The sequence below is a fragment of the Callithrix jacchus genome, chromosome 10, assembly GCF_049354715.1.
Source record: "Callithrix jacchus isolate 240 chromosome 10, calJac240_pri, whole genome shotgun sequence".
Classification (NCBI taxonomy): Eukaryota; Metazoa; Chordata; class Mammalia; order Primates; family Cebidae; genus Callithrix; species Callithrix jacchus.
Genome location: NC_133511.1, coordinates 131,753,446 through 131,764,652, shown reverse-complemented (window position 1 = coordinate 131,764,652; position 11,207 = coordinate 131,753,446). Strand labels below are relative to the sequence as shown.

Genomic DNA, 11,207 nt, shown 5'->3' with positions numbered 1-11,207 from the left:
AGTTTTGTAAAAAACAGTATTTACAAAGAATCAAAAATCAGAATGATTTCAGGCTTCTCAACAGCACTACCAGAAGCTGGGAAATAATGGAGTAGTATCTTCAAAACTTGAATGGGAAATTATTTTCAATCAAAAATTCTATGCCCCACCAGTCATGTAAGTGTAAGAAGGAATAAAGTCATATTTCAGAACAATTTGCTTCAGTGTATCCTTGCTTGAATAAGTTACTAGAGGATACAGCTCACAAACAAGAGATTCAGGGCACGGGGCAGTGCAAAACAACAGAGTGGGTTTGTATTTGTATTTAAAAGACAGCAGCATTCGAGAGTTAGGGAATACTGGAGAAGGAGTTTTCTCCAGCATCCCTGGAGCCCACACCTCTCATTTCCACATTCCTATGTCCCATTGCTGCCCATCAATTCTGATCACCTATTCCTTTGATAGAGGTATTTCTCTCACCGATTAGCTGTAGTCAAGTGGCTCTTTCTTGGGCTACAGGAGAAAATCTATTGCTTTTCATTAAACATCAATTTGATTAACCTAGGCTTAAGGTCAGCATTATGCCATCAGCTGTACGTTCTTGGGAAGACATCTACTCACAAACTGGTTACAGAACGTGGCCCTCCTACCTCTGACTTGTGTGATTCTAAGCAAGCTATTTAGCACCCTCTCATCTGTGAAACAAACATAAAGTTCTTATCTTGGGCTCCACAAACAGAAAGTGTTGAACAAGAACAGTTTCTTCTCCTCCAAGGCCAGACCATATGGAGGACCCTAAGACAGCCACAGCCTTGGTCAGTAGGACAAACACAAAGTTCAAATTGCACCATTAAAACTGTGGCCAAACGTTTGCTCTGCCTCTGAGTCACTCACTGTCATAAGGCTCTACCAGTTCCCATTCCAGATAGGAAGTGGGCTTTTGTTGGTTTTTGTTGTGTTTTTTAAGAGATGGAGTCACCCAGGCTGGAGTACAGTGGCATGACCATAGCTCACTGCAGCCCCAAACTCCTGAGCTCAAGTGACCTTTCTGCCATGGCCTCCTGACAGAATCTGGGCCAACAGGGCAGCAGGTATGCATCCCCACACCCAGTAATTTTTTTTTGAGAGATGGGGTACCTCTATGTTGCCCAGACTTCTCTCAAATCCCTGGCCTGAAGCAATTTTCCCATATTAGCCTCCTAAATTTCTAGGATTACAGGTGTGAGCCATTGTGCCCAACAGGTGTTCTAAATGCAATTTCCACACTGCTATTCTGAAGAAGGGCAAGAAGCAAAGAGACCCTCCTTGAAACATAGAAAATAAAAGCATTCACTATTAAGTGGAGGCAGAGTTCATGATCAGCCAAAACGACTTCAACTGTAATCCAGAAGTCCCATTGATACAGGAGTTCTAAAGAAATTATTTAGTCAGAGATTGAGGGTAAGGAAGTCTTTGGTAAGGTTTCCCTTTGAATAAAAAGCAGCCCCAAAACCATTTCTAACAAAGAGCGGCCTGTAAAATCGAGCTGCAGATATAGACAAGCGAGCTGGAAGCTTGCACAGGCGAATGCCAGCAGCTGTAACAATAGGAGGCTACTTGGGTGCCAGGCATGCTCAACCTGACGGCTCCATCTTCCTTTTTCTTTATCAATCACAAGTGCAGTAACAGACAACATGCACTGGCCAAGTAGAAAACCTATATGCATAAGAAGATTAGGGTGGATAGCCAGCTTCTTCACGAGCTATGTAAAGCTCTCACCTGGTCCAACCCATATTTGGACCCTATGTAAATCAAACACCACCTCCTCAACAAGTCTATAAAACCTTGTGCAGTTCACCAGAAAACACACTCAGAAGCCCCTCTCTCTCTGCAGAAGAGAGAGATGTTCTCTTTTCTTCTTTTGCCTGTAAAACCTCCATTCTTAATCTCACTCCATGTGTATTCACATCCTTGATTTTCTTGACATGAGGCAACGTACCTTGGGTATTACCTCAGATGGACAATGCTGCTTCATCATAGTTCTGTTTTGTTCAGGTTGTGGGACAAACGGCCCCTTTCCTCTGCAACCTCAGCTCAACCTTACTCAGGCCTCCTTCCAGCAGAATCACAGAGCCAAATGAAACCCCTTAAGTCTTCTTTTAAATGGGCAGCCGCTCCAAAGAAAGCAGCATGATGAGTTTCAGGTGGCCCGGGGTGGGGGCAGTGCTACTCTGGCTTCTCCGTGCTCAGTCCCTCTCAGTTCAAAAGCGCACCACGTGGAGCAATAGAACACCTGCTCATCTGAGTTTTAAAAATAGTGGGAGGAAAAGCGCTGTCTTCATGCTTATTTCCCTGGCAGAGGGGAGGTCATAAAACACTAATTTCTAAGCAGTGGACCAGAGTTTTACTGATCTCTTCTGTTACTTACTCATGTTTACCCAGAGAAACCACATCACAAATCTGAGTCTCCTCTGGCAAGAGAAGGAATCGGATTCATGATTCTCTCAGCCCCCTTTCCACAGTAGAGTTCTGACTCCACTTCTAAAATACTTTTCTGCAAGCCTCTGTACCTCATAAATGTTTTACTATACTCGAGACAGCAAAGGGAAGCACAGATTAGCTACTGTTTTCAGAACAGTGGAAACATGCTGTCTTCTCCAAGTTTGGCATTGGAGTCAAAGATCAAGTGCCAAACAGTAGTTGTCAAGAATCCTTTCATTTACAGTCAGGTTCTAGACTTTTCAAATGGTGTGGGCAAGAACCAGTTTTGCCAGAATAGGTTATTATCTACCTCTTACCTTTATAGGACAGGACTAAAAATTCTCTTTTTTAAGACAGAGTCTTGCTCTGTTCCTGAGGCTGGAGTGCAGTGGCATGATCTCGGCTCACTACAACTTCTGCCTCTCAGGTTGAAGTGATTTTCCTGCCTAAGCCTCCTGAGTAGCTGGAATTACAGGGGCCACCAGTACACTCAGCTAATTTTTGAATTTGTAGTAGAGACAGGGTCTCCCCATGTTTGCCAGGGTAGTCTCCAAAGCCTGACATTATGATCTGCCTACCTGAGCTGCCCAAAGTACTGGGATTACAGATGTGAGCCACCACGCTGGGCATTTTTTTTTTTTTTAATTACACTGAAGACTTTTGAAAGGGTTGTGTGTTGTATGAACTCCCTCCTCACCCAATTCTCATGGACGGGAAAATGCTGCTGCTTCATTTTAAAGCTAATGAGCTGCCTGAACAGGAACTTCTAATTAACCATTCAAACTGATTAGCTCACGTCCCTGAAGGCTGGAGAATTTTGGAACTGCTATCCCATCTGAATAAAATCCAAAGGCAAAGGGCTGTGGCCAAGTTGACATAATGGGGCAGATAGAAGCCATAAAGACTGGAGCTGGGAGTGGCCCGTGCTTCAAGTTAAGCCAAACAAAGGTGTTTGCATGTTTTATATGGGCCAAATAGGAACTCCATAATAGAGAAAACCATTGATTTTAAGGAGGACGCTGCCCTGAAAAGCTTCCTGCCAGGGGTAAGGAAGAGGCTGCCCAGGACCCCCAGAGGCAGGTGGTAGGAGGGCTCTTAGTGGCTTCCTAGAAACTGTATTACCTGAGGTAGTGAACTGCTGTCAGAGATCCCTACCAGGAGAATTTCTCAGGAACGCATGAGAAAGGGCCCAAAACTGCATGCCTGCTCCTAAAATGTGACACCATAATACAGCTGAACTATTCAATAAAGCCCTATCTGTTCCTCTGTCTCTCCTTTCTCTCTGCCCCTATCCAACCCTAGAAGAGCCAGAAACCACTGCTAAGGAGTGAGGGTGGGTGGTCATAACCAAACACACTGCCCTCCTTTCCCTTCCCACTGTGGGTTTCTCAGGCTGAGGCTGTCACAGAGGAGGAGGGATGAAAATTGTTTTCGTTGATATTTTATCATGAACATTTATGAACGTACAGCAAAGTTGAAAAAACTTTACAGTGAACACTTTAACTGTATCTTCACCAACTTGGAGTCTTGTTTTATCTCATGTCCATCCATAGATCCCTCTTTCTATCCATCCAGTAATCCATTATAGTTTTTAGGCATTTTAAAGTAAATTGCAGACATCAGTAACTCAACGTGCATTAACTAGAATTTGGTACCTTTTTTTTCCTTTTGGTGTAAAGTTTACAAATGATGAAATGCAAAAATTTTAAGTATGTATTTACCGAATTTTGACAAAAGTATACATATGTGTAACCCAAAACTCTATCAAATAAAGAACATTACTATAATCCCTGATATGGTTTGGCTGTGTCCTCACCCAAATCTCTTCTTGAATTGTAGCTCCCAGAATTCCCACGTGTTGTGGGAGGGACCTGGTGGGAGAGAATTTAATCATGGTGACAGTTTCCCCCATACTGTTCTTGTGATAGTGAATAAGTCTCACAAGAGCTGATGCTTCTATAAGAGGAAAGCCCTTTTGCTTGTTTCTCATTTCTCTCTTGTCTGCCACCATGTAAGATGTCCCTTTGACTTTCTGCCGTGATTATGAGGCCTCCCCAGCCAGGTGCAACTGTGAGTCCCTTAAACCTTTTTTGAATAAAGTACCCAGTATCAGGTATGTCTTTATCAGCAGTGAAAAAACGGACTAATACAATCCCAGAAAGTTTCCTCAAGACTTGTCTCAGTCTCCAGATCTGTACCCTTGGATTTTTTTCATTGTAGACTAAGTTTGCCAACTTTAGAAATTCCACGTAACTTGAATCATGTTGTGATAACCCTATATATAAGGCTCCCTTCAGTCCACAAAATAATTTTTATATTTATCAGTCAGGTTACACATATCAGTATCTCTTTCATTTTTATTGCTGAGTAGTATTTCATGCTATGAAATAACGTAGTTCGCTACCTGATCCTCTATTTGTGGTCACCAGAAATATTTTCAACTTTTGATTATTATGAGTAAAGCTATTGTGGTCTTCTATAAGTATTTTTATTAACATGTATTTTCACTAATTGGGGTAGATTCCTAACTCGGACATTTATTATAGATGAGATGTATATTCGTTCTATAAGAAAATTCCAGAAATTTGACAAAGTAGTTGTACTGTTTTATAGTCCCATTAGCAATAGTTATAGTTGTGCTGTATTCTTGCCAACATTTGGTGTTTAGTCTTTCCCAACCTAGTTATTTTGTGGGGTGTGTAGTAGTATCTCACTGTGGTTTTAATCTGCATTTCCTTGATGTTAACCATTTTGTCCCACTTGTATATTATCTTTGCAAAGTGGCTCCTCAAATTTTTTCCCCTTCTAAACAGGAATTGTTATCTTTTTTTTTTTAGGTGTTCTGTCATCCAGGCTGAAAGGCAATGGTGCAATCTTGGCTCACTACAGCCTCTGCTTCCTGGGCTCAAGCGATCCTCCCACCTCAGTCTCCCAATTAGCTGATACCAGGCTTTTTGTATTGATATTAGCCAACATACAAGGCTAATTTTTTGTACTTATACTAGGTGTCAGGGTCTCACCATGTTGCCCAGACTAGTCTCAAACTCCTGGCCTTAAGCCATTCATCCTCCTCGGCCTCCCAAAGTACTGGCACTACAGATGTGAGCCACTGTGCCCAGCCTTATTTTCAGGTTATAAAACTGCTTTGTATATTCTGGAAATCAGGCTCTTTACTGAAAATAGATTTATGACCATTTTCTGTCAGGCTGTGGCTTGCATATTCTTTCGTTTAATGTATCTTTTAATTTTCCCAGACACATTTTCTGCAAAATTTGTGTTAGTTTTTGTTGTATTTTTCAGATAATTTGTTCATTTCATCTAAGTTGCAGAATTTGTCACCATGACGTTGTTTATGATAGTCTCTTATTATCCTTTTCACGTCTGCAGGATCTGTAGTGATAGTTTCACTTCGCTTTCACTTCTGATATTGATACTGACCATTTGTGTTTCCTCTCTTTTTTTCATGATCAGAGTAGCTTAAGGTTTATTAGTGTTGATATTTTAAAACAACCAGCTTCTTTGCTTTGTTAGTTTTCTCTATTATTTTGTCTGTCTTCAATTTGGTTTATCTCTGCACTTTTACCTTTATTGTTTCCTTCTTACTACTTCGTTGGAGTTTTCTTTGCTCTGTGTGTGTGTGTGTGTGTGTGTTTTCAATCTTCTTTAGGTGAACATTTACGTCATTGATTTTAGACCTTTCTCTGTTTCTTCTATTGCAGTATAAACATGTACGGCTATACTTCCCTCTGGGAACTCCCATAGCTGTAATTCATTAGTGTTGACATGTTGTATTTTGATTATCCCTTAGAATAAAATATTTTATATTCTACCTTTTGATTTCTTCTTTTGCTTGTGGATTATATTTAATCTCCAAGGACTTGGAGCTTTCCTAGTTCTCTTATTGTTAATTTCTGTTTTAATCCTATTGTGGTCAGGTAACATACACTGCATGAATTCAATTTGATTTACTCTATTCAGTCTTGTTTTATAACCTAGCATGTGACCTATCCTAGTGAACACTACATGTACTTGAAACATACAGTATTCTGTCATTATTGGGTGTCGTCTTCCATTGGTTTGTTTAAGATGGTGGAGAGTGTTGTTCAGGTCATCTGCATCTTGACTAAGATTTTGTCTAGTTTATCTATCAATTGCTTGGGAGATGGGTATTAAAATCACCAATAAAAATTGTGGATTGTTTGTTTATTCCTTTAGTTCAATTTTTTGTGCAAATTGATGCACAAATTATTTTTAATCCATTTTTTGATTAAATGACTCTTCTTTAATCATAAAATATCCCTCTTTATCTTTGGAAATACTGTTTTGACTTAAGCATATTTTATTTGGTATTAATATAGCTTCTTCAGACTTCCATTACTGACTGTTTGCATAGTATATCTTTTTAAATGTACTTATATAGGGTCAGGTACAGTGGCTCACACCTGCAATCCCAGCACTTGGGAGCCTGAGGCAGGCAGATCACTTGAGGTCAGGAGTTTGGGACCAGCCTGTCCAATGCAGTAAAACCCCATCTTTACTAAAATACCCCCACAATTAGCTAGGCGTGGTGGCAGGTTCCTGTAATCCTGGCTACCCGAAAGGCTGAGGCAGGAGAATTGCTTGAACCTGGAAGGCAGCGTTTACAGTGAGCAGAGATTGCACCACTGTACTCCAGCCTGGGAGATAGAGTAAGACGCTGTCTTTTTTTTTTTACTTAATGAACTTTTAAATTTTTCTTTTTGCATTTTAGGTTTTGGGGTACATGTGAAGAACATGCAAGATAGTTGCATAGGTACACACGTGGCAGTGTGATTTGTTGTATTCCTCCCCTTCACCCACATCTGGCATTTCTCCCCAGGCTATCCCTCCCCAGCTCCTCCCGCCCACTGTCCCTCCCCTATTCCCCCCATAGACCCCAGTGTGTAGTGCTCCCCTCCCTGTGTCCATGTGTTCTCATTGTTCATCACCCGCCTATGAGTGAGAATATGCGGTGTTTCATTTTCTGTTCTTGTGTCAGTTTGCTGAGAATGATGTTCTCCAGATTCATCCATGTCCCTACAAAGGACACTAACTCATCGTTTTTGATTGCTGCATAATATTCCATGGTGTATATGTGCCACATTTTCCCAGTCCAGTCTATCATCGATGGGCATTTGGGTTGGTTCCAGGTCTTTGCTATTGTAAACTGTGCTGCAATGAACATTCGTGTGCATGTGTCCTTATAGTAGGACGATTTGTAGTCCTTTGGATATATACCCAGTAATGGGATTGCTGGGTCAAATGGAATTTCTATTTCTAGGTCCTTGAGGAATCGCCACACTGTCTTCCACAGTGGTTGAACTCCCACCAGCAGTGTAGAAGTGTTCCTATTTCTCCACATCCTCTCCGGCATCTGTTGTCTCCAGATTTTTTAATGATCACCATTTTAATTGGCGTGAGATGGTATGTCAGTGTGGATTTGATTTGCATCTCTCTGATGACCAGTGACGATGAGCATTATTTCATATGTTTGTATGTCTTCTTTTGTAAAGTGTCTGTTTATATCCTTTGCCCACTTTTGAATGGGTTTGTTTGCTTCTTTCTTATAAATCTGTTTGAGTTCTTTGTAAATTCTGGATATCAGCCCTTTGTCAGATGGGTAAACTGTAAAAATTTTTTCCCATTCTGTTGGTTGCTGATTCACTCTAACGACTGTTTCTTTTACTGTGCAGAAGCTGTGGAGGTAGGTCCCGATTGTCTATTTTGGCTTTTGTTGCCAATGCTTTTGGTGTTTGGTCATGAAGTCCTTGCAGTGCGGTGACCGGCATCCCCTGCCGGCTGGCGAGGCACTGCAGGGCCCTCTTCCTCAGTGTAGTGGCAGCACGGCCCCTGCTGGCAACCAGTGCAGTGCAGGGTCCTCCTGCTCATGGTGTGGTGCTCATGCTGCCAAGCCTTCTTGCTCATGCCCCCTCCTGGCCGCTTGGAGAAATTCAAGGCTCTCTTGCTCATGTTGTGGCAACCATGCCCCCTTCCACTTCCAGCTGCTGGGGGCACTGTAGGGCCCTGTTGCTCACAGTGTGATGGTTGGCGCCCCCTACTGGCCTCCTTCTGTACCACCTAAAGTCGGAGTGCCAGTTATTCAGCATCCACAGTTCTGGAAATTTAAACTGAAATGGAGCTATTATTGGAGAGCACTGATGTCCCAGTTCTCGTCTGACTTGGAAGAAAGGTTTTCACCAAGAGGCAGTACAAAGATGGCAGATAACGTCATTGAAAATAAATACAGTGTAAAGAGTTTATTGTAGAAAAAATAGGTAGGTCCCAAGGGAGGAGCAGGCTGATCATGCAGGAAAACAGCCCAAGGGTCCTGTGCAGGGAATTTTAATTTGGGCTTCTTCACATTCCTGCCTCTGTTTCAAGTCTCCGCCTGTTTGGTCTGATTTTTCTTCTCCTGCCTTATGTCCCCAACTTGCCCCTCTTAGGCTTGTGGGACCTCCTCTTGCTCACTGTGTGGTGCCCGTGTGCCTCCTGCTGGCAGCTAAGGACACTATAGGGTCTTCTTGCTAACAGTGTAGTGGTAGCACACACCGTGCTGGCACATGCCCGGTGATTAAGGCACATGTGTTGGTAAGCTCCCCATCATGGGAACCCCTGGCCGTGTGTTCGATATGCTTAACTGGAGATACCTGTCTCCCAAATACATCAGAATGTTTGTACTAGACGAAGCTGATGAAATGTTAAGCTTTTGGAATATGTCACAGATCTGGTCCTTGAATCCAGGTAGTTTTTCTGTCAGCTACAATGCCTTCTGATTGATGTGCTTGAAGTAACCAAGAAGTTCATGAGGGACCCCATACAGATTCTTGTCAAGAAGGAAGAGTTGACCCTGGAGGATATCCGCCAATTCTACATCAATGTGGAGTGAGAGGAGTGGAAGCTGGACACACTGTGTGACTAGTATGAAACTCGGACCATCACCCAGGCAGTCATCTTCATCCACACCTGAAGGGAGGTGGACTGGCTCACTGAGAAGATGCGTGCTCGAGATTTCACTGTCTCTGCCATGCGTGGAGATATGGACCAAAAGGAACGAGATGTGATCACGAGGGAGTTTCGTTCTGGCTCCAGCAGTTTTGATTACCACTGACCCGCTGGCCAGAGGCATTGATGTGCACCAGGTTTCTTTAGTCATCAACTCTGACCTTCCCAACAGAGAAAACTATATCCAGAGAATCGGTCTAGGTGGACGGTTTGGCCATAAGGGCGTGGCTATTAACATGGTGACAGAAGAAGACAAGCAGACTCTGCGAGACATAGAGACCTTCTACAACACCTCCATTGAGGAAATGCCCCTCGATGTTACTGACCTCATCTGAGGGACTGTCTTGCCACCTAACCCCACCCAGAGTTCAGTCTTGGGGGGCACTGAGGAGTAGCAGGAGGGGGTAGGGAATGGAGCCAAGGGATGGATATCTCGTCATTTTTTTTTTCTTTGAATAAATGTCACTTTTTGAAGCAAAAAAAAAAAAAAGACCTCCTGAGGTTGTGTCACAGACATGCGTCCTCAACCTTGGCAAAATCAACTTTCTAAATTGACTGAGACTGTCTTAGATATTTGGGATTCACAAGCCCATGCATGGGATGTCCCACTGAGCTCAGCTCACTTCCTCCTTGCCCGTTGTCTTCAGAAGAAATTTCACAGCTACTTGGTCCACACTTTCTGCAACACAGGCCTTGCTGCTCTCCGCAGGCACACGGGCGGCATCCCTGCTGGGCTCTGTGGAGAGAACCGGGTTCCTCTCCTAATTCCTGCTCAGTCGCGGCTGTCTCGGCTCTGAGTTAATAACAAATGTTGACAAGTAGAAAAGTTTGCTCCAAGTGTGGAGCCACCAGCTGAATTAGGCTTCCTGTCACTCTCTCTACAGGGTACAGGTAGAAGGGGGCTGACCCCTCACCATGCCTGCCAAGCATCTGCCACTTCCCAGGAATTGTGCCCCAGGACAAATTGAGGAAGGAGACCCAGGCAACCGGGGTCACCTCCCCCTGACTTCCACACTGCATTTCAATAGAAGGAAAGGCCGGCGGACTGGCGCCTCCTGAATCACCCTCCTGTAAATAGCAGGCATGGTATGGGGGGGTCTCTCCAGAAGACACAGTTTTTACTTAAACAAGATCAAGCCCCCACCCCACTCCTCCATACAGAGACCAGAAACGTTTAACGTATAATTCCTAAAACTGTAAACCCAAGACCCTTTCATGTGTGATTTCTAAGGCTGTATACCTAAGATTCTTTCACGTGTAATATCTAGAGTGTGAGCCTATATAAAGGCAGAGCTTCTCTTTGTTAGCTGAGCTGGGACATTTAGACAAACCATTGCCCAGCTCCTGGCCATAATAAGCATCTTCCTTCCCAGTTAGGTGTTCAAGAGGTCTGTTTCCCATGGCCGCTCCTGCTACATTTCGTTCCCTGACTGGGAAGCGAGTTTCAGTTGGCAGACAGCCAGAAAAGCCTCTCGGGCAGTTTGCCTAGCCCTTTGGAGCATCCCTGAGGGGGGCTCCTGCCTGCTGGGGTGACACATTTCCTGAGAGCGCACCTGGGCAGGTATTTGCTGGTGGAAAACCTAGCCAGAGCAGAGCGGGAAAGCCCTTGCAGTGTGGATCCACCCAGTGGCTGAACACCGAGAAGGAACGGGTACTTGGAGTGTCCAGACAACAGAAACATGGTAGGATTGGTCCCGGGAAACTTGCCCACTTCCTCTAGGTGGAAGAGTGGCCTGAACACCCACAGG

The 11,207-nt window shown here is 43.6% G+C and overlaps 1 pseudogene; it reads left to right on the top strand.

Moving 5' to 3' along the window:
* The first annotated feature begins 9,068 nt into the window (after nt 1–9,068).
* On the top strand, nt 9,069–9,826 carry LOC100400044 (eukaryotic initiation factor 4A-I pseudogene; annotated as a pseudogene).
* Nucleotides 9,827–11,207: the final 1,381 nt, after the last annotated feature.